At 48.1% G+C, this 23,802-nt stretch overlaps 1 protein-coding gene across 3 annotated transcripts in view; it reads right to left on the reverse strand.

Annotated features, from left to right (window-relative positions):
- SCNN1B (sodium channel epithelial 1 subunit beta) overlaps positions 1-23,802 on the reverse strand; it is a 59,437-nt gene that overhangs the window by 26,941 nt on the left and 8,694 nt on the right. The window contains exon 2 of one of the 3 annotated variants that reach the window (XM_072753678.1): positions 12,928-13,073. The exons of the other annotated variants lie outside the window; for them this stretch is intronic. The gene's annotated coding sequence lies outside the window, so the exon portion shown is untranslated. The remainder of the gene's footprint in view (positions 1-12,927; positions 13,074-23,802) is intronic. 3 annotated transcript variants of the gene reach the window in all.

Below are 23,802 nucleotides of genomic sequence, written 5' to 3' on the forward strand. Positions count from 1 at the left end.
GTACACAGCTTGTGTAGGAAGGTTTAAATCAGCTTACAGCTGAAACCAACCCAAACAAGCCAAGGGGAGACTGCGTCCACTTATGGACTCGGGCACAGTGGACACGGTCACACTTCGGAGAATCCCAGACTGGGTTAGCATCTTGGCACCGAACGGGTGCTCAACGTTCAGGGCCACAAATACAACAGTAAGTGTTGTGTGCCCCCGATTCTTGTAAGAGGAAACACACACTTGCTTTCAGAGACAAATCTGTCCTGAGGTTTTTTTTTTTTTTAAGATTTTATTTATTTACTCATGAGAGACACAGAGAGAGAGGCAGAGACACAGGCAGAGGGAGAAGCAGGCCCCATGCAGGGAGCCCGATGTGGGACTCAATCCCAGGATCTCGGGATCACGTCCTGAGCCAAAGGCAGATGCTCAACCACTAAACCACCCAGGTGCCCCTGTCCTGAGATTTGACTCAGTGTCCTGGTGGCAGGACAACGGGGAACGCAGTACGTATCTCTACCCATTACCTTGACAAGGGACACAGGAATGCTCGTCCTACGGTCAGTTCTTCCAAACCTTCTGAATGAGAGGTTGCAGATCGTGATCTAGGAGCTGTACTGGGTTTGCAAAAGTGGTTTTCGTTGTTGGCACGGTATTCATTTTTATAATTCTCATTTAAAAATAATGGCTTGGGGATGCCTGGGTGGTTCAGCAGTTGAGTGTCTGCCTTCAGCCCAGGGTGTGATCCTGGGGTCCTGGGATCGAGTCCTGCACCGGGCTCCCTGCATGGAGCCTGCTTCTCCCTCTGCCTGTGTCTCTGCCTCTCTCTGTCTCCCTCTGTCTCTCATGAATAAATAAATAAAATCTTTAAATTAAAAATAACAGCTTTATCCAGATATAATTCAAGTACCACATAACTCATCCATTTAAAGTGTAGAATTCAGAGGGGTTCAGTATATTCACAGAGTTGCTCAACCATCCAAATAAATTTTCAAACATTTTCATCTCCCCTCACAGAAACTCTGTATCCACTAGGGTCTCTCCTCATTTCTCCCTCCACCCTTCAGCCCCAGGGTCTGTCTCTATAGATTTGCCTATCTTGGACATTTCATATAAAGGGAACCATACCTAATGTGGTCTTTTATGACTTTTTTTTTTTTTTCATTTAGCATCATGTCTTCAGGGTTCGTCCATGTAGCATGGATCAGTATTTCATTTCTTTTTATTGCCAAATAATATTCCGTATTATGGAATAGATCACATTTTATTTATCCATTCACCAGTTGGTGGATGTCAGTATTGTTTTAACTTTTTGGCTATTTTGAGGAATACTGCTATAAACAACCCTGTACAAGTTACGTGGACATATGTTTTCACTTCTCTTGAGTAGATACCTAGGAGTGGATATACCCACTGAATTGTAAGGTAATTTATGTTTAACTTTTTAAAGAATCGACAGACTGTTTTCTAAAGTGGCTGTACTAGGACATCTGGGTGGCTCAGTGGTTGAGCATCTGCCTTTGGCTCAGATCATGATCCTGGGGTCCCAGGATCGAGTCCCACATCGGGCTCCCTGCATGGAGCCTGCTTCTCCCTCTGCCTGTGTCTCTGCCTCTCTCTCTCTCTCTCTCTCTGTGACTATCGTAAATAAATTTAAAAAAAATCTAAATTTACCTCTGGAGTTGATTTAATTCTAATCACTAAAATAGAAAAAAACAACTACCCAGTTTTGAAAAGGAAGAACAATCTATAGGATGCCAAGGCGATTCAGTGCAGAAAAGATTGTCTTTTCAAGAAGAGATGCTGACACGAATGCATATCCATGTAAGAAAAAATGAATCTCAACTCTTACTTCACACTATATACAAAAATTAACTTGAATTAGAGACTTAAACATGAGAGCTAAAACTATAAAACATTCAGAAGAAGCGTAGGAGAAAATCTGTGCAATCTTAGGTAGGCAAATGTCTTTTAGATAGGACACTAAAATCATGAATCATGAAAGGAAAAACAACCCCTATAAATTATACCTTATTAAAATACTAAAATTAAAAACTGCTCTTCAAAACACACTGTTAAGAAAACAAAAGAGCAGGACACTGGGAGAAAATACTTGCAATAATATGTCTGAAAAAGCATTTATATGCAGAATAAAGAATTCTTACAACTGAGGAAAGAGACAACCTAACAAAATAATGGGCAAAAAATTAGAAAAGATGCTTCATACAAGAAGATATATGATTGGCCCATAAGCACATGAAAAGATGCTTAACATCATTAGTCATTGGGGGAAATGCAAATCAAAACTGCAGTGGGACACCATTTCCCACCCCCTAGAAGGATGGACAATACTCAATGTCATCGAGGATGTGGAGCAATTAGAACTCTCCTGCCCACCCCTGTTGGCTGGGATGCAAAATGGCACAGTTGGGCAGTTCCTCAGAAAGCTAAGTGGACACTTATGACGTACCAATTGCACTTTTAATTATCCAAGAGAATGGAGACATGTTCACACAAAGACTTGTATAAATTCACAGCAGGCTTATTCATTAATAACCCCAAATTGGAAACAAGCCAAGTATCCACCAGCAGGTGAATAAATTGTGGCACATTCATACAATGGGATACTATTCAGCAATAAAAAGGAACTAACTATTGAAAAATAGAACAAAATAGGTGGGTAGGAGAAAAAGGAAACATGCTAGTTTTAAAAGCTAGATGTAGAAGAGTACATAGTACCTGATTCCATTATACAAAGCCCTAGAAAAGACATATTAATCTATAGGAACAGAAAGCAGATCAGTGATTCCCTGGGTCTGGGGCAAATACTGGATTGACTAAAAGAGCATACAAGAGAATTTTTGGGAGGTGATCTTGGCTGAGACGGTGGCTAACTGGATGTATACATTTGTCAAAACTCATCAAATGCTATTATTTATTTATTTTCAAACACAATATTTAAAATGGAAGTAGTGTATGTAACTTATATTTAAAGTTCTAGGGCCAGCCCAGTGGCTCAGTGGGTTAGTGCCGCCTTTGGCCCAGGGCGTGATTCTGGAGACCCGGGTTTGAATCCCACATCGGCTCCCTGTGTGGAGCCTGCTTCTCCCTCTGCCTGTGTCTCTGCCTTTCTCTCTGTGTGTGTCTCTCATGAATAACTGAATAAAATCTTAAAAAAAAAAACCCATAAAATTACAAGAGTTCACATCTTAAAAATCTAGACTTTTATGTTTTGAAAACTGACAGATATCTGACAGTTGTCCCCATGTGGCAACTTTCCGCCAGAAATGAAAAGTGGCAGCGCCCTCATTAAGATGGAGCGTGTGCTCCCCCCACCCCAAATCCCCTGGGTCTCTATTTTCTTATACTCAGCTCATCTTACTCCCTTTTTTAAATTCTCTGCTTTGGCTCCTGTGGACATCTGACTTTGTGAATCCTGTAAATTGTAGGTCAGATGCTTTCATTAAAATCCCCTGTACTTATTTTTTGCAGTAAAACCTCAATTATCTAAGGTTATGAGGGAATAAGAGTTCTGGGTAGCGGGATTTTTATGGTTAATTGAAGGTTAGCCTGAAAATGGATTGGACTCTGGTTATTGGAAAATCTCTCATGTTTCTGCCTCTGCCAGGGCAGGCAGCATCAGAACATGACTGACTCATTGTTTCCAAGCACCTGGACAGGATCCGAGTCATGGATGGGGATCAGCACAGCAGGCTGGAGATGGCGAAGAGGGATTTTTTAGAGGGGGGGCGGGGGTCGGAATCTCTCCAGGGACCAGGACATACCCTGGGCATCATTTCTATTTATAAATGCAAATATTACATGCATTCTAGGCACCTAGATTTTGGTCTCTAAATATCATTCCCAACTAAAGGAACCAGGGCTTCTTGGAAAAATGGCTGATACCAGTTTTGATGCAGGAAATGTAGAGGCTGAGCCTGGGATATCGTGTCATACCCAAAGCAAAGGAAGGCATCAAAGACTGGGGTCAGTTGAGGACTCTTGAAGGGGTCCTCACTGGCAATGATGGGAGAATTTGAGCATCTTTAAAAAACTATGCAATTAATTGAAACATATTAAATGCATAAAAATCCATGAGTTCATTACAACACTGGAAAGGCAGGGAAATAAGTAGAACATTAACGTTATTAATAGATAAGGGTCTGGGTGCCTGGTGGCTCAGTTGGTTAAGCGTCTGACTTCGGCTCAGGTCATGATCTCAGGTTCCTGGGATGGAGCCCCAGGGTCACGCTCTGTGCTCAGCAGGGAGTCTGCTTGGCCCTCTGCCCCTCCCCTTGCTCGTGTTCTCTCTCTCAAATAAATAAATAAAATCCTAAAATAAATAAATAAGGGATGTCTGGGTGGCTCAGATGGTTAAGCCTCTGCCTTTGGCTTAGGTCATGATCTCAGGGTCCTGGGATCCAGCCCTGCATCGGACTCCTGACTCAGCGAGGAGTCTGCTTCTCCCTTTCCCTCTGCATCTCCCCCCTGCTCATGCTCTCTCTCTCTCTCTCTCTCTGCCTCAAATGAATAAATTTAAAATGTTTTAATAAATAAATAAGAATCATTAATACATGGATCCCATTCAGGTTGTTCTACCTGTATTGGGGGCACTAGCAGCTACTATGTTCCATAAGCTCCTTAATTTACTACAAGAACCTACAAATCTCAGCTCAAAATCTAGCCCAAGGCCTGTTTTTGTGTGAAACCAGAGGCTAAGAAAGATTTTTACATTTTTAAAGAATTGTTAAAAAAAAAAAAAAAGGAATACGCTGCAAATGGGGCCAGTAAAACCTAAACTATTAATAAAGTTTATTGACATCTTATTGAAGACATCCTTAAAATGGGTTTCAGATAAGTATTTTTTTTACAGGATTTTCTTTATTTGTTCATGAGAGATAGACAGAGAGAGAAGAGGCAGAGACACAGGCAGAGGGAGAAGCAGGCTTCTCACAGGGAGCCCGATGAGGGACTCGATCCCCAGACCCCAGGATCACACCCTGAGCTGCTGAAGGCAGAGGCTCAACCACTGAGCCACCCAGGCATCCCTCAGATAAGTATTTGTAAGTTTGATTTTACTTTCCTCCCACTTGTTAATTCAATGTTTCCCAAACATCAGTCCTTTGCATACTCACAATTTTCGCTGACTTGCTGGAGCACCTGTATCATTATTCATTTAATGTATAACACCACCGAACTCCCTTTTTTTTTTTGCTTAAAAACATTCAGCTTTGTCCTAAGCAATACTATGAGCCCTCAGCAACACCATATCTGTGAAATACGTTTGATGTGTTAGCCGTATTTTCCTAATGCCTAGTAAAATAATTTAATTATTTAAAAAAGAGTATTTATTTATTTATTTATTTATGAGTCCCTCTTTAAAAGAGGAACTTAAAATCATCTTGCTTTGGGGAATCCCTGGGTGGCTCAGTGGTTTAGCGCTTGCCTTCGGCCCAGGGCATGATCCTAGGGTCCCGGGATCGAGTCCCACATTGGGCTCCTTGCATGGAGCCTGCGTCTCCCGCTGCCTTTGTCTCTGTGCCTCTCTCTCTCTGTCTTTCATGAATAAATAAATAAAATATTTTTAAAAAATCATCTTGCTTATCACCCTTTAGAAAATTCTCTGTAGGTTTCTTACCTGGCTGAAGCATTTTGTCATGTATCCTCATGCCCTCCTTTTAAGTAGGTTGGGGTAGTTGTAATTATGCCCATTTCACAGAGAGGGCTTAACTAGAGCCAGAGAGACTTATCCACCGTCAGAGTGAGTCAGAGGCAGATCTGGATATAGAAACCAGATCGCCTGGCTTCCAGCCACTTCTACCAACAGACTTGATGGGACACCTGACTTCTTGACCCCACTCTGGTGGGTGTTGGGGAAGTTTGCAGTGTAGCAATCAATGGGCACAGCCGCCTCCTCCACGAGTACACACGCACCTCATTTGCCCAAGGCTACGGCACACCAACATCTAGGGGTCCTCCCATAAAGTTACACTCAGTGTGACTAATGGAGAGGATAAGTAAGTGGCTCCTCCAGGAGGGGAGACACGGTCGTCTTATTTGAGACCACTGAATAGTCTCTGATCAGAGACAGAGAATGCTCCCAAGGTACATCAGTTAGAGAAAATAGAGGGAATTAGAGTATATAAAGCCCGTGCGCATTTGTGTAAAAAAAAAAAAAAAGAGGAAATAAAAGTATAAAGGCATTTACTTGTGGGCACAGAGCCTATCCTGGAGAGGCTGCCTAGGAAAGCAGTAACATGAATTGCCTCCGAGAAGGAGACCTGGGTGGCTGGGGGCACAGGCAGGGAAGGAGGCTTTTGAAATGTGTTACTCCTTCTGTACCTTCTGTATTTGGGATCGTGTCAATGTTTCATCTATTCACTTATAAATATCTACTAAACCCCTACTGTATGCTCAGCACTGTTTAGGCACCGAGCATGCTGCAATAAACAAAGAGTAAAGAAATAAATCAAGCCCGGCCTTTATATAGATAGCCTACATGCCCATAGGAGACAGACGCAAAAAGTTAAAAAGAGCCATTAGATTTGAGAATTTATGCAGATGGGAGTTTGATCAAAAAACTCTGTACGGCAGCCATTAGATGCACAGGGATTAAAATGTTTTGTAACACCAGGCATACTGGCCAAGCTTTGGGGAAAAGCACAGCTTTGTGGTGGGGCCATGGAGGGGGTCACTCCCCTCTCCCTCTATGCATCTATCCCTCTATCCCAACTCCTGCACTGTGTGGAGATGTCCTTGAGGGTCACTGCTCCACATTGAGGGGTGGCATCTGGGGGTGGCATGGGGGTATGTGGGTAGGTGTCCCAAAGCTTCACTCTGTGGTGGGGTGATGGTGGATTCCATGGGGCACGGAGCACCCTCAAAGGGCAGTCAGGAATTCCCATCCGTGGCACAGACAAGCGCATCCCACAGCCCTGGCCAGGTCAGCAAATGCTGGATGTTTCCATCAGGGGGTGGATGGCATAGGGTTTGGCCTATGTTAGGGCAGTCAGACCCCCAGTTAGGGAGGGCCTGGCTCTGCTGTCTCCCCAGGGGAGGGCCCCCATTCTTGACAACAATATGTTGGCCTTCCAAGTCTTAATTTTCTCTTCTGTAAAATGGGGCTAACAGTACCTATGCTCCCTAGGTTGTTGGCAGGATTCAATGAGATAATATGTGGGAAGCACTTTGCACAGTGCCCGTCACATAGTAGGTCTTGAAACATGGTAGCTGTGATTACTATCACCGTCATTATTAATTTAAGGAGCAGAATTATTCAAAATGACCCTGGGTATTCACCCTAGGTTACTGGGATTGTCATTCGTGGAGAAATGACCCACTGGAAAAGTGGCACCCAGACTACTTCTTGTGGGACTGGGTCCTTCCCTGGCAGGGAAATCCCATGGTCTCCATCAGCTGGCAACTGGCTTTCCAGACTTCTGTAAATAACTGCACCTAAACCCAGCCTGGTGGGCACCAGCAGCCATGTACACAGCCACTGAGAAGGTCACATGCCTCACTTGTCCCATATGAAGGAAGACCCAGGGGGTTGGGGGTCCCTCCCCTGGAATGGAGCCCTCACCACTTCAGCAGGTGCCCTGGCCCCAGCATGCCTCCCTGCAGGATGATGGGGAGCCTCAGAGATCAAAAACATCTCTGTGCTGCTGACTCTGGCCTTTGGGTTTTCCTATAAAGCTCTTCGCTTATCCCAGATCTTGTGGTGGTGGATTCATCCCAACCCTCACGCAGCCAGTGGCATCATCCAGTCAAGGATGTAGGTGGAGAGGCCAAACCCAGACCTGCAATACGGAATCCCTTCCTGCTGTGCTAATTCTAAGCCATCTTGGGAAAGCACAGCTGTGAGCTCCCTGCGGAAGGCTGGCTGCGTCCGGCTGCAGGACTGGGGACCCCAGCCCAGCCCGTGCACTCTTCTCCCCACACCTCCTGGGACATCCTGCAGATGACTCACGTGCCAGCACTCTCCCTTTGTCCCCAAGCAAAATGAAACCAGCTTTCCTGAAGAGGCCAATTAGAACATGAACCTTGTGATCTGGGGTGTTGGGAAGAGCAGAGCCCACTGGAGCCAACGTTGCAGGCACTGAACAGAGCCCAGAGTAGTGACCCCCAGAGAAGCTGGCGTGGGGGTGGGCAAAGCATGTGGGGCCAGGGCCTGCCGCCACCTCCACCCTAACCTGATACCAGGCTCCATCCTGTCCACCTGGCAGCTCCAAGCGGCCTTGCTGTGCCAGTCTGGCTGGTCCTGGGATGAAAGATGAGTAATGGCGTCAGATAAGTGCTCAGAGCTGCTGCTGCTGCTGCTGGAAAGAACCCCGGCCACACCTTGCAGGGACCGTGCACTGGAGTCCTTGGAAAACCCGGTCTGGTCTCCAGATGTGACGCCATAACTGGGGTCCTCCTAACCCCACCCTCGCCACCCCCAGCTAGCTCCATGGAGGCCTGGGGCCCTGCAGACCCCTCTGCTCAGAGCTCTCACACCATATGCCCTTGCCTCTCAGGCACCGCAGAAAAGCAATCACAGCATCCGAAAGAGAGAGGCATTTGGGAGGGAACGCTTTGTGCACACTCATGGTGGACTGCTGCTCTTGGTGCTAACGAGGCATCCATGGCCCCAAGAACGGCTGCTTACACCTGCTTTCCTCCCTCCCCACCCGCAATAATGGTCAGGAGAGCCTTGGGGCCCCTTCGTATGCTAACGTGATAATGCAGAGTCTAAAGAAAATCTCAGATACACAGATCTATTTAAAAATCTCACTTCAGGGGCACATGGGCGGTTCAGTGGTTGAGCAACTGCCTTTGGCTCAGGGTGTGATCCCGGGGTCCCAGGATCGAGTCCTGCATCAGGCTACCTGTGGCGAGGCTGCTTCTCCCTCCGCCTATGTCTCTGCCTCTCTCTCTGGGTCTCTAATGAATAAATTTAAAAAATCTTTTAAAAAAATCTAAAAAAATTTAAAAATCTTACTTCAAAAATAGATGCCTGACTTAGGGTGCAGGTGCAAAGCCATTAGAGGCATTTACCATGTTGCAGGACAGGACTTCCATGTTCAAAAGTGACCGGACCAGAGCGGCTTGCAGGTTTTAGGAACTCAGATGATGCACCTGTGCTGACTGTTTGTTTCCAGTACCTTCTAGGTTCTCCATCCAGCTTATGCTGCAGGAGTAAAGAAGGTCTGAAAAGCCGTCTCTGAAGACAGAATCCTCTGGTAGCAAAGGCAGGTCAAGAACTGGCCCTGAGGATGGCCGGCTGGCTTTCTGTTCCCGGGGATGAACTGCTCACTGCCCAAGGGCCCACGTTGAGTGGTGCCTTCACGGTGTGGGCTGTATCTGGGTACCCATCTTTCTTTCTGTTGACTCACTCTTGTTTTTACTTAAACACCTACTTTAGCTTTGTCCTAAGCCAGAGTGTCCCCAAAATCACAGGTTCGATGTCACCAATTATATGTTTTCTAATATACCTCAACATAAACAATTACTGATGAGATGAAAGATGTTTGTTTGCACAACATCTAAAAACCATCTCCACATGCCACACTGCACAGGGAGACAGACTCAGCGAGGCAAGACTCCCTTGCCTCAGAAACTCGCCAGATTAGATAAAACACCTCACCATTTGCAACCCAAAGACAGCCCCCCAGCAATGTGCATGGTGTGCATGGCACGTGGCGGTGGGTGTTCTTACCAAACCTGTTCTGTCCGTCAGTTCCTACACTACCAGACCTAGGTCTCTACCCCAGGAGAAGCTTACCCCTTGTCCTGCCATCCCAGCCCGAAGCCCACGAGCCCCAAGACCGTAGATGTGGCTACAGCTGCAGAAAAACCCGCTTTCTTTTTGAATGGCCTTTTAAAGGAGAAACAAGCATTCATCTGGTCTTTGGCCAATATGCTGAACCTTGGAGGACCTGAGTGCTCCTGGTTTGTCATTTCCTTGCTCACCTGGGGACCTAGTACCACAGGTGGGCTTGAAAGGGGACTACCCTTTATAGCGACAAAACCCTCACTGCCTGGCTTCTCTGCATGGACACAGATGCCCACAGCAAGAAAACCTAAATGTACAACAGGCCAGAAGCATGGGACAGACCACCGTACAGGCACACAATAAAAGGCTGCAGAGCTGTTAAAAAGGATGGTGAATTATGTCTGTTTAAAACAAACTATGAATGTATAGGTAACCATGTGCATAGAAAAAAAGTTTGGATAAGATTAATCAAAGTATTTAAAGTGATTATGTTTGGGTGGAAGGATCTTGGGGCATTAAAAAAACATTTTTAGTTTAAACTGTATTTTGTAATGTATTTTCAAGGAACAGATACTGCTTGTATAACAAATGAGGAAATGATTTTTTATGGCAACATGAAAAAAAGAGGATTTTTTTATGAAAGAATGTTACTCAATAAAAGCAATATCATACCTACAGATCTTTCTCGACTTACAGTGGGTTACGTCCTGATAACCCCGTGGTAAGTTGAAAATATTCTTTTTTTTTTAACTTTATTTATTCATGAGAGACAGAGAGAGAGAGGCAGAGACACAGGCAGAAGGAGCAGCAGGCTCCCTGCAGGGAGCCCGATGTGGGACTCGATCCCGGGTCTCTAGGATCAGGCCCTGGGTCAAAGGCAGACGCTCAAGCACTGAGCCACCCAGGTGTCCCAGTGAAAATATTCTAAGTCAAAAATGCATTGAATACAGCTAACCTCCTGAATATCACAGCCTCTCCTAACCTGCCTTAAAGGTATTCAGAACACTGACATTAGCCTACAATTTAGCAAAATCATTTAACACAGAGCATGCTTTATAAAAAAGTGTTGAATATGTCATGTAACTGATGAGGTACTGTACTGAAATCAAGAACAGACTGTCGTACGGGTATAGAATGGTTTGAGCGTATTGACTGTTGACTCTCAAGATGCCACTGCCCAGCATCATGAGAGAGGATCGTACTATGTGTCACCAGCCCGGGAAAAGATCCAAATTCAAAATTCCAAGTACGGTTTCTACTGAACGTGTATCACCTTTGCACCATGGTAAAGGCAAATAATCATAAGCCGGACCCCACATGTATGTGGAAAAATCGATTGTCAGGAAAAATGGTAATTAGGGCATTGGGGGGCAGCCCTGGTGGCTCAGCGGTTTAGCGCCACCTTCAGCCCAGGATGTGATCCTGGAGACCCGGGATCGAGTCCCATGTCAGGTTCCCTGCAAGGAGCCTGCTTCTCCCTCTGCCTGTGTCTCTGCCTCTCTGTGTCTCTCATGAATAAATAAATAAAATCTTTAAAAAAAATTAGAGCATTGGGAATTATGGAATAATTTTTTTTAAAGATTTTATCCATTCATTCATGAAAGACACACACACACACACAGAGACTGAGGCAGAGACACAGGGAGAGACAGAAGCAGGAGAAAGCCTGATGCAGGACTCGTGATCCCAGGATCACGCCCTGGGCTGAAGGCAGATGTTCAACCGCTGAGCCACTCAGGCGTCCCTGGAAAAAAAATTTAAATAAGATTTTATTTATTCATTAGAGAGAGATAGAGAGAGAGAGAGAGAGAGAGAGAGAGAGAGCATGAGCAGGGGGAGGGGCAGAGGGAGAAGCAGACTCCTGGCTGAGCTGGAAGCCTGACATGGGGCTTGATCCCAGGACCTGGAGATCATGACCTGAGCTGAAGGTCATGCTTAACCAACTGAGCCACCCAAGTGCCCCAGAATTTTTTTTTTTTATGTAGGCTTCCTAGAATGTAGATGGACCTCTGGGGGGTGGGTGGATTCTGGACTGGTTGGGATGAGTGTAGGCTTGAGAGAAGTACACTTGCTGGATGCACACTTCAGCTTGTGCTCTAATATTTGTAACTGTTTTCCAAAAATTTCTGTTATTTAGAGTTTGTTGTTATTGGTATTGTTTTTTGTAAATTCAGAAAGGTTGAATGAACCCCCAAAGGGAAGGCTGTTCTATCAACTAGGCAAATTTGCCTGGGGTTTCTGGCATCTTGACAATTCCTGCCACAGTGTCTGCGGGAGGACCTTTCCTTTCCTCTCGGGGAGGGGGTGAGCCGAAGATGGGTTTCAGAGGAGGTGGCAGGCTCAGAACTTGTATGCCCTGGATGGCTCCTACCTTCCAAACCCTTGTTGACAGAGTCTTAATGCTATGTTTGCTTTCCTTCTTGCTGAGGACTTGGCTACACCAGGCTTTATCTCGTACAATCAGAGTTACATGAGAAAACACCTCACCCACCAGGCCCGCTGCCAGGAGCTGTGTCACCTCGTTCGAAGGGGCAGATGACTTGGGGGTGCCAATGGTGAGGACACGGGCCCTCAGCCCCGCCCCTTCGCAGCCCCACAGGTGGCCACTTGCCCAGGGTGGATGGTGTGTGTTGACAGCCGGCAGGGAAGAATGTGGTCAGCTTCATGTGCTCCCTACTTCTCTCCCTGCCAAGGCTGGAGGTGACTAGGAGTGGGGAGCTCAGCCCAGCCCTGGACGATGCCAGGGGTGCTGGGGGTGGAGGTGGAGGTGGAGGTTCGTTATTCCACTGGGAATAAAATGCTGTGCTCCTGACTAGAGTCCTAAAGGTAACGTCAACCTGAAAATATTTTGAGGCTCCCATAGCAGGTCCAGCTCTAAAGCCTCTCTCTCTGTTTCCTGCTAGGACACACAAATTATTCTATTATTATCAGAATGGTGCACTTTGGAATGAGCCCACTTTGGACTTGGGTGGCGCCTTGGACCCATCCTATTACCTCTCTGAGCCTCTATTGTCTCATCTGTGAATGGGGTCAGCAGTAGGGTTGCCCTCACTGGGCTTTTATTTTTAGGGGGGATTACAATGAGATAATGCTCGTAAAGCCCTTGGTACAGCGTTGACTGACTGCTGGCTATCATTAGGGGAAAGAGGAAAACATGGGGGTGGCTGCTAAGGTTACATTCTTACCTGCGAGGCTGCTTTAGGAAGGACAGGTGCTGGAAGGGGAGTTTCCCGGCTTGGCAAAGGAATGATTCCATTCTGGGGACTGTCTTCCCAGAGGCTCAGCTGCCTGTGTCACATTCCTTTCAGAAACTTTCAATGGCTCCAGGTGTCTGCAGAATGAAGGCCAAACCCTCCGCTGGCTTTGAAGACGCCTTACATTCGGTTCCAACCTACACATCTCCTTTTATTCCCCTCACTTCCCTTCAACGTGGGGTAGTGGCTAAGAGCCTGAGTTCGAATCACAGCTCTGTCACTTTCTCGCTGTGTGACCCTGCAGAATTGACTTATCCTCTCTGTGCACCTGATTTTCCCATCTGTGAAACAAGTGGAGAATATTACCTACAATTGTAGGTTGGTGTGGAGATTAAATTGCAAATATGAAGCCTCTTGCAAAGTGTCTGGCACATGTAGAGGGGGATGTGTGTCTGTGAGCAACTTCTCTTGTGCTTCTCATACCCGTGCCCAATAGGACCACTTGCTGAATGCCAGGGATACTCCGGATATTCCCATCAGCACACGTTTACTCATGCTGCTTCTCCCCTGGAGTGCCTTTCCCCCAGGCCCGCTCTAATGCCATGTCTTTTTTTAAAATATTTTATTCTATTTATTCATGAGAGACACTCAGAGAGAGGCAGAAACACAGGCAGAGGGAGAAGCAGGCTCCCTGCGGGGAGCCAATGCGGGACTCGATCCCAGGACCCTGGGATCATGACCCAAGCCTAGGGAAGATGCTCAACCACTGAGCCACCCAGGTGTCTCTCTAATGCATGTCTTCAAAGAAATGGCCAGCTCCCCACTGAATGGAAGTCATCTTCCTGCCTCCATAACCCAGTATATTCTGTGAACCAACCCCTCCTATTTTATTTGGTCCCATCTGCTTTGTATCATGGCTCTATACATCATACTCTAATGTATCCTACTGGGTATGGAGGTCCCTGGACAGATTTCCTCAAGAACTTGGAACTTTGCCTACAGTAGGTGCTCAATAAATATGCCTGGACTACAGGGCTGAGGGGCAGGGTTGACAATCAGCTGCTATGCCTTGGTTGGTTTGCAAGGGTTGTTTATGGCTGAAGACCTTTCCAACTGGAAGGTAGCTTTCACCTAAACATTCCAAATATCACCATTGCTTGTAGCCAAAAGGTGAGGTGGGAAGCACCTGGTCCCCCTCCGTCCACCTGCCACTTTGAGCTATGTTATAGGTTGACTTGTGTTCTCACAAAATTCCTATGTGGAAGCCCCGATCCCCAGTAGCTCAGCATGGGACTGTATTTGGAGATACGGTCTCTAAGGAAGTGATTAAGTTAAAATGAAGCCAGGAGGGCGGACCCTAAGCCAATCTGACCAGCCTCCTTATCTGGACACCTCAAAAAACACCAGGGATGTGTATACTCCCAGAGAAAAGACCACATGAGGACACAGAGAGAAGGCGATCATCTGCCAGCCAAGGCTTCGGGGAAACCAACCTTGATTTTGGACTCCCTGCTTCCAAAAACCATGAGAAAATAATTTTTTTGTTAAGCCACAAAAATCTGTGGTATTTTGTCATAGCAGCCCTAGAAGCCCAATATATGTCATAAGAGGAGAAGTAAGCAGTAGGCACGAGGGTGAGTAGGGGTGAGGAGTGAGCATACTGGGAGACCCCCTCCTGAATCTGGGCCTGGGGATGACCAGGTCCATAAGTTCACCCTGCTGCCCCCAAGTAGGAATGGTTTATGCTTATGCGTGAAGCTAGTCTTTTCCTCCCCAACCAAGGGATGCTTTAGAAATCCTTCTTTCCAGGTGAAGGACAAAAGGTGGTACTGTGGCACCTTAAACTTTTTTTTTTTTTTAATAAGGCAGAGAAAAAAGTGAGCGTTCAGCACTTTTGGCAAAAAGACCTTCTAGTTTTCCTTCTACCAGCCTAGCAATGGCTTCCTGTCACATTCAGAATAAAACCCAGGGGCACCTGGGTGGCTCAGTGGTTGAGCGTCTGCCTTTGGCTCAGGTCATGATCCTGGGGTCCTGGGATCGCATCCCACATTGGGCTCCCCGAAGGAAGGCTGCCTCTCCCTCTGCCTATGTCTCTTCCTTTCTCTGTGTGTGTCTCTCATGAATAAAGAAATAAAATTTAAAAAAGAATAAAATCCAAAGTTCTAGCATGGGCTCAAGGGCCTGTGGACCTGGCCTCTGCCCCCTCCAGATACACCCCCTACTCCTTTCTCCTGTCCTCATTTCTGCTCTTCTAATATGCTGGGGTCATTCCACCTCAGGGCCTTTGCACTTGCTGCTCCTGCTGAGTGAACAGGAAAGCTGGCCATGCATCAGGTCATTCGCCAAGCACTTAGAAGACATAATGCCAGGGCCTTATGCACAGTGCCTACGGCTCTGCAGGTGGAGGCAGGGCCTGGCATCTGTACATTTAAAATTTTTTTTTTAATTTAAAATTTCTGCACAGAGTCTGATACACAGGCAGAGTTGAGGACTATTGCCCTGGATCTGTTTTCATGGGGCTAGCTTCTTCTTTGAAGCTTCAGCTCCAACACCACCTACCAGAGGTGACCTGACCTCCCAATCCCTCCAGAATGCTCCAGCCCACAGCCCTATTTACTTTCTCCATAGAACCTAATGCCCTGGGAGACTATGTAATCTATTCATTCATTTCATTCATTTGCTGTCTCTGACCACTGGAGTTTTAAACTCCCTGTACACACTACACTTCTCTTGTTTCCAGTTTCACCCCAGTAATGGAGCTGGTCTGTCCAGTACAGAAGCCACTACCACGCTCGGCAACTAGTGAGTGCTGGAAACTCCACTAGTCCAACTGAGAACACAATTTGGATTTCAAAGAAACCATACAAAAAGTAGAGACATAGCATATTAAAATTGTGCAGGATGAAAAGAGTTCTCAAGACTGGGTGTGCAATGTGAGTGTCCTTAACGCTGCTGTAACACACACTTAGACATGGAGAAAGGGGTAAGCTTCTTGGTCTATGTTTTTAGCACAATTAAACATTTTAAAATGATGTGTGGAATATTTAAAAAATCTCATTAGTAGGGATCCCTGGGTGGCGCAGCGGTTTGGCGCCTGCCTTTGGCCCAGGGCACGATCCTGGAGACCCGGGATCGAATCCCACATCGGGCTCCCGGTGCATGGAGCCTGCTTCTCCCTCCGCCTGTGTCTCTGCCTCTCTCTCTCTCTCTGTGACTATCATAAATAAATAAAAAATTAAAAAAAATTAAAAAAAATCTCATTAGTAATTCTAAACGCAGATAATGTTGATAATACTTTGAATATGTGGGCTTGATGAAATATATTATTAAATGAATTTCCCCTGTGTCTTATTTTGTTTTCAAAAAAAAATAATACGGCTATCAGAAAATTTTAAGTTGCTTAGGTGGCTCAGATTTGTGGCTTGTTCTATTTATACTGGGCCGCACTGACCTAGAATCATGGCTGGCACACAGGAGGCACTTAAATATGAATTGAATATAAAAATGAATACAGCTGCTGCCAAATACGTGCTTTTTTTTTGAGCATAAGCAAGGTTCTGTCTGCCAGTCTGCAGGAAAATGGGAGGGAGACTGTGGCAGAACAGTTTACATAACTAAATAATCATAACTAATATCTACTGTTACTGATATCTACTGATAATAGCGGCTACCGTCTGCTGAGCACCTAACATGCGCTGGGAATGGTCACGGCACTTTACCCACACCTTCTCGTTTCACCCTCGAGTCAATCCTGCGAGGAGTCACGGCAGCCAGAGCACAGCTGACTGCCCAAGGTCGCCCAGCTGGTGAGAGGAGAGCTAGAGTTTGCACAAGGGTTGTCCGAGGCTCCCCAATGCACCTGCCCGCTGGGGGGCCACTGGGGGGCCATCCTGATGAGTTGGACATGAAGGCTGTGCATGGACTGGCTGCAGGCAGGGGTTTCTGGCTTCTGGATGCAAAAAGCTTCTGAAATCGGTGAGTCCCTGCTCTCCAGGGTCCAGGAAGTGAGTTAAATAATTCATAATCTCTGATCTGCCTAAGCTCACCCATCCAGATCTGGCTGCCAGCCCTCTCAAGTTCAAGGACTTCAGGGAACTGGCCCTGGCCTGGGTGGTCATTCTTGTTCGAGGCAGTTGTGGTGGATGGCGCAGGGCCCAGCCTGATCAGAGAGAGGGCCCTGCCCATGTCCCTGAAGCTACAGCAGCCACAGCCTGGGGCTGGAAGCCTGGAGCTGAGGGCCCAGGCCCACCCAATACCCCACATCTGGGGCCTGGATCTGCTTGAGCAGGGCCCCCCTGCGGTATCTAATGCAAGACCTCCCTGCAGGTGGCCTGTGTTGTGAGATGCACAGATCAGAACTCCTTGGAATGGGGAAGAGGTTTGCAATACAAGGACAGAACGTTCTCTAGGCCTCCCGCTACGTCTTTAAATAGTGGGTTTGAACTTGGGTCTGCTCAAAGAGACAATTGCCCCAAGAAGTCAACAAAAAACCTTATTCCCTTGGCAACAGCTGAGTGTCAAGGAGTCTGACCTCAGAGGGAAAAAACATCCGGCCATCTGGGGGACCTCGGAGCACCCTCACCCCAGGTGAGGGCCAATGGGTCAAGTGCACAGCACATAGTTGAGAACAATGGCTCCTGGAGTCTGCTCCCAGCCCCACGGCAGGCAAAACACCTGGGAACTGGTCAGAAAGGCAAATCCTCAGGCCCTACCCCAGACCTCCTGAATTGGAAACTCTGGGTTTGAACAGCACCCCCAGGAGACTCTGGGCTATGCAAAAGTTTGAGAATGGAGGCTTTCGGCTTACTACTCAGAGTTCTGCACCAAGGACCCCCCAGATCAGCATCCTCTCACAGCCTCTTAGAGACACAACATTCAGGCCCCACTTGCCCTACTGGATCAGAATCTGCACTTGCCAAGACCCCAGGGCATGCGTGTGCATGTTAAAATTCAAGATGCCCTGGCCTGGACTCCCCTACCATCACGTCAAGGAGTCTCATACTCAAATGCTTTCAGGGGCCAAGCAGGTGATGCACCAAAAAATGAAGCCACATCAGATCCAGCTGATTATTGCCATTGGGAAATGTGAGCTCAGGAGGGCCAGATCTTCCCATTTTCCAAGAGAATCTGGAAACCCAGATGCCAAAATGAAATTTCCTAATTTAAACATGACTCTGTGGGTAAGACCCGTGGTGCGCCAGCCTGCAAACGTGCTCGGAGGCCTCGGGGCAGGAGAAGTGCCTTAAGCTCTGGGCAAGCTTTCTGAGCTTGGGCACAGCCCTCCCAGACATGGCAAGAGGCACACAGTAGGGACCCAAGAATGGCTGACAGAGGTTCTCAAACTCGGTTGCATAACAGAATCATCTGTAGATCTTTAAAAAATACTGACACCTGACTCCTACCTCCAGACAGCCTGATATCCTTGGTCTGGGGCATAAGCCCAGCGCTTTGGGAAAGCTCCCCAGGAAATTCCAATGTGCAGTAGAGTTTGAGAACCTTCAGGCTACAGCAGGAGTCTGCAAACTTTCTCAGTAAAGGGCCAGACGGTCCTAGCTTAAACTCTGCGGTCACACAGTCTGTCACAGCTTCCCAGTGCTCCGTGGTACTGCAAAAACAGCCCCAGCTAAGGGGAAATGGTTGAGCGTGGCCGTGTTTCAATAGCAATTTGTGAATGCTACATTTTCAATTTCATTTAATTTGCATGTTAATAGAATATTACTTTTCTCTTGATTTTTTTCTTTTTTTAAAGATTTTATTTATTTATTCATGAGAGACACACAGAGAGGGGCAGAGATACAGGCAGAGGGAGAAGCAGGCTCCATGCAGGGAGCCCGATGCCGGACTCGATCCCAAGACCCCAGGGTTATGATCTGAGCCAAAGGCTCAACCACTGAGCCACTCAGGTGCTCCTGATTTTTTCTTTTTTAAAGATATTATTTCTTTGCTTTTGAGAGAGAGACAGCGTGTGAGCAGGTGAGGAAGAGAGAGAGAGAGAGAGAGAGAGAGAGAGAGAGAGCTGACTCCCTGCTGAGTGCAGAGCCCACTGCAGGGTTCAATCCCAGGACTCTGAGTTCATGAACTGAGCCAAGATCAAGGGTCAGCCACTTAACCAACTGAGCCAGCCTGGGAGCCCCTCTTGATTTTTTCAATCATGATAAAACCATTTTTAGCTCATGGGCTGTGGTGGGCTGAGCTTGGTCCTGGAGCCATAGGGTGCTGACACCTGGGCTACAGGACTGAATGGAGGGCATGAAGGCCGGGAATGCAGGCCTTTCTCCTTCCTGGTATTTGCCCACACAACCTCCCCTACACAATCCCCGAAACCTTAGTAGCACTTGATTCTGAAAAGGTGGTGTTGACAAGGCCTGGTCAAGTATTGGCTTGATCTGGCTCTGGGCCACAGACTTTCAGATTGGGCCCCCAATCCTTCATCACCCAGGCAGGATTTCAGGGAGCTGCCTTCCAATGGGTGACTCCAAGCCCCACCCTCCGGGCTGGTGCCATCATTGAGCTTTAGCATGTAGTGACCATTTTAACTGCATGGCAGGTCCTGTGCTTAGAGCTTACCCTGCATCGTCTCATGACCTCACAGCAGCTCTGCGAGAGAGTAGATACATAGTACATACCCATGTATGTTATTAGATACCTGTTTTTAATTTTTTTACATACCCATTTTTTAGATGAGGAGACTGAGAGACAGATGTCAGATGACTTGCCCAAAGTCACACAGCAAGAGTAGTAGAGCAGAACTGAATGCATGTCTGGGGCAGCCCCAGTGGCGCAGCGGTTTGGCACCGCCTGCAGCCCAGGGTGTGATCCTGGAGACCTGGGATCGAGTCTCACATCGGGTTCCCTGCGTGGAGCCTGCTTCTCCCTCTGCCTGTGTCTCTGCCTCTCTCTCTCTGTGTCTATAGATAAATAAATAAAATCTTTAAAAAAAAATGAATGCATGTCTGTCTGACTGTAGAGCCTGCTTTGTCTATGTTAAGGACAATCAATAATCCATCACCATCACCTGTCACCACAATCTTCTCAAGGACAAGCCTTAGGCAGCATGCCTGGTCTCTCTGTATCTCAGATGGCATCTAGACACCACTCAATCTTTTCTGCCTTGAGTTGCAGCCAGACCTGACTCACCCAAGATAGATTCTGCACCCTTTCCAGGAAGGAGGCTCAGAGAGCTGCCCCATACAGCTGTGAAGGTTGTGTACTGCACAACTCGAGGTGGCATCATTCACAGTGGAGTCTACGTGAATGACACCCGTGGAGTTGTGGAGCACACAGCCCACATAGCTGCTCACAGCAGCCTCAGAGGCTGGCAGTGAAATGTTCACAGTTGCTTGGATGCTCGCTATTACTGCTGCTTGGGACTATATTATCAAAGGGGGAGAAGGGCCCAGCAGGATCTGCCACCATGGATGGTAGGGAAGCCTGTGAGTCAGAAACAGAAGTGGCTGGTGCCTCCTAGGACCTCCTTCCTCCACCCTCCTCCAGTCCTGTCTCCAACTTGCCCCGAGGTGGCCCTCCAGTGCCGTTCTCACACTGGGCAGCTCCTGCCCCTCACCAGCCCAGGGGTGCTGGGAACTCCTAACCAAACACTCTCCCCTTACCAAAGTGTGACCCTATGTTTGCTTTGCTGTTATGACCTGAGCCAGGCCCTGTGCCAAGGCTTATCTGCACCACCTCATGTGACCTACATCACAACCCTATGAGGCAGGAACTGTGCTCACCCCCATTTTACAGACAAGGACTCTGAGGCTCAGGGAGGTTAGATTACTTGCTCAAAGTCACATGACTAGAAAGTGTCAGAACTAGGAACCAAATTTGGGTCTGTCAGACTTAGAGCCCAAACTCTTAACCATTTTCCTAGGAGATGGATGGGTCATGTCTTCTGGGTCTGTTTCCCCATCTGCAATGTTGGGTCTTGGGTCTGGGAAGCCATGCGGGTGGCCATGATGTTGCTGCTGGTGATGACAGGGATGATGGCGATGATGATGATGGAATAACATGAGGATGATGGTGATGAAGGTGTTGAAGGTGTTGAAGGTGATGATGGACATGATGGGGATGATGATGATGGTGTTGAAGGTGTTGAGAGTGTTGAAGGTGATGATGGAGATGATGGGGATGCTGATAGTGTCGAAGGTGATGATGATGATGGGGGCAGGAATGACAACGAAGGAGGTGATGACGGTGATGAGAATGGTTGTGATGGTGGAGAGGATTACTGTGCAGATTAAATAAGCTAAGTCAGACCAAACGTGGCTCACTATGCTGGTCCTATGTCAGTGCTCTGTAAGTGCTGGGGCAGCTGGGCTTCCCGGGCCCTGGATCCACAAAGTGGGTTCCACTGGAATTTATGAAGTAAACACCTTCTTCCTCAAACACTAGGTGAAAGGCATGAATCAAAGACAAGAATGGGGGAAAGGGGGCAGCCTGGGTGGCTCAGCGGTTTGGCGCCCACCTTCAGCCCAGGGCGTGATCCTGGAGTCCGGGATCAAGTCCCACATCGGGCTCCCTGCATGGAGCCTGCTTCTCCTCTGCCTGTGTCTCTGCCTCTTTCTGTGTCTCTCATTAATAAATAAAAATCTTAAAAAAAAAAAAGAATGGGGGAAAGGGGCCCCCTTCTTCCAGCTATGTCTTCATTTCCTGCCAACCTCTAAAATCCAGTATGGTGTTCTGGGCCTTGAGCCCAAATTGGGGAACTGAGTTGGTGGGAGGCAGACCCAGCCCCTGTGGGCTTCCTGGATCCCTGGGTGGCCGACTGGCAGGAGGAAGTCAGGCTTCCAGGGAAATTCAGAGGCTGCGAATCGGGTGCCCAGGAAGGTGAGGGGCTGCTGCCCCAAGAGTCAGAGCCACACGCAGGCTGGGCTCTGGGCTGCCCCTCTCTGTTGGGGGCTTCTGGAATCGTTACCTGCACGGTGACCCAGGGTAGTTCCTGGGAAGCAAACAGCTGAAACCTTACACTTGGCTGCAGGCGAGCCAAGGGCTTCAAGAACCATGTCATGGAGTAAAAATTTCCACTCTTCCTCCGCACCCACTTCTCAAATAACACCTGGAAGCCAAGGAGAGGCAGGATGGGGAGAGCAAAGTGGGCTCTGTGGTCAGAACAGTTGCTTGGGTTTGAACCCCAGCCGCACCACTTGCTCGTTCTGTGTGACCTTGGGCAAGTGACTCAACTTCTCTGAGCCCATTTTCTTATCTGCAAAACAATTACACCTCCTGTTTCACTGGATTGTTGGAAAGCTGCAATAAGATCATGCAGTGAGTGAGAGAGCTGGGCTTCTCCAGGGATCAAATGGGAAGAATATTTGTACCAACCCTTTATGGTTGCTGAAAGATCTCTGTGAAATAATGCGCGAGCCTGGCATGTCATGTAGACTTAAAAACACACTGTTTTTATCATTATTACTGTAGAGGAGAAAGCCACGCGGGCCTCAACAGCATTTATTTGACATCCCATCCCACAGGTTGAAAGAGAAACTGAATTCAGTTCGTGTCCCTGCGTGTAAGGTGAGCAAAGCAACACGGTTCCCTTTTGGAGGGGTCACACCTCCTGGAGGGAATGACAAGCTTCGGGGAACTGTCCGCCTTCGGGCAGCAGTCTCTAGCTTGGGGTCCTCAGCCAACTAGATCATAAGGTCCAGCAAGAGGTCAGCCCCACCCGTCCAGCCAGAGAAGGGCCCCAGTGGGAGTTCAGGAGTGGGAATGAGGCTGGAGAGGGGGTCTCAGGGCAGGGACCGCGGAGTTTCCTGCGGGCCCGGAGACGTGGCTTGCTCCCTGCTGCATCTCCAGTACCTGGCCCCTTGCTGCAGGGGCAAAGCAGCCAACAAAACACCTTTAAATCCCTGTGGACTAGCATCGTCCCATTCAGGAAACACCCCCTAAATGCTGGAAAATGTCATCCCCTGGCCCCCAACCCCCACCCTACTCCTCAAGGTTCTGTCTTCTGTATGTATGTTGGGGGCCGGTGATGGGGGGAGAGGTCTGCTCACTGGGCCCATCATCCCGTGGCTGGGCTGTCACTCGTGTCATCTCGTGTTAGAGGCGTCAGACCAACTCCTGTTCCAACAGCCTGAGAGGCTGCAGCCAGCCAGGGTGCTCTCCAGCGGAACACCACCCCTCCCTGGACACACACACAGCCAGGCCCAGATTGTTTTTTTTTTTTTTTTTAATTCATGACAGTCACAGAGAGAGAGAGAGAGAGAGAGAGAGGCAGAGACACAGGCAGAGGGAGAAGCGGGCTCCATGCACCGGGAGCCCGACGTGGGATTCGATCCCGGGTCTCCAGGATCGCGCCCTGGGCCAAAGGCAGGCGCTAAACCACTGCGCCACCCAGGGATCCCCCAGGCCCAGAATCTGATCGTTCAACTTTCGCTGAGTTCTACAGGAGGAGGTGTTCTGGGCCTTTCTGCACAGGCCTCTCCTCCCACGGCCCCGCCCTCCTCCCTTCTCGAACAGCGCAGCATTTCTGGAGTTAACGGGGGCAGTGACAAGGATGGGGCCAGTGACTGGGGGGCCTTAGCAGGCCCTGAGCAGGGAGCGGGGGTTGCTACTGACCCCAGTCCCCAGGCTAGTACTAGGGCTCCGAGGTTAAGTATCAAGGCCAAGGTCACACAGAGCTGAGCTCCAACACCAGACTGTCTGACCCCCAAACTCAACCATTAGACAAACTGCCTCTCGAGGACTCCGGGTAAACCTGGGTGCTTCCAGGTCCTCTGAGGACAGGTCTCCCGGAGCAGCCTGCCTCGAACCGGGACTCCCCTGGTCCAGTACATGGCCCCTCCTTCCAGGAGGGAGCACCTCCCATGGCCCAAGCACACTTCTAAACATTTTACATGCTCCCCCCTCCTCCCTGCACCGCTA

The sequence above is a fragment of the Vulpes vulpes genome, chromosome 3 (assembly GCF_048418805.1).
Source record: "Vulpes vulpes isolate BD-2025 chromosome 3, VulVul3, whole genome shotgun sequence".
NCBI lineage: Eukaryota > Metazoa > Chordata > Mammalia > Carnivora > Canidae > Vulpes > Vulpes vulpes.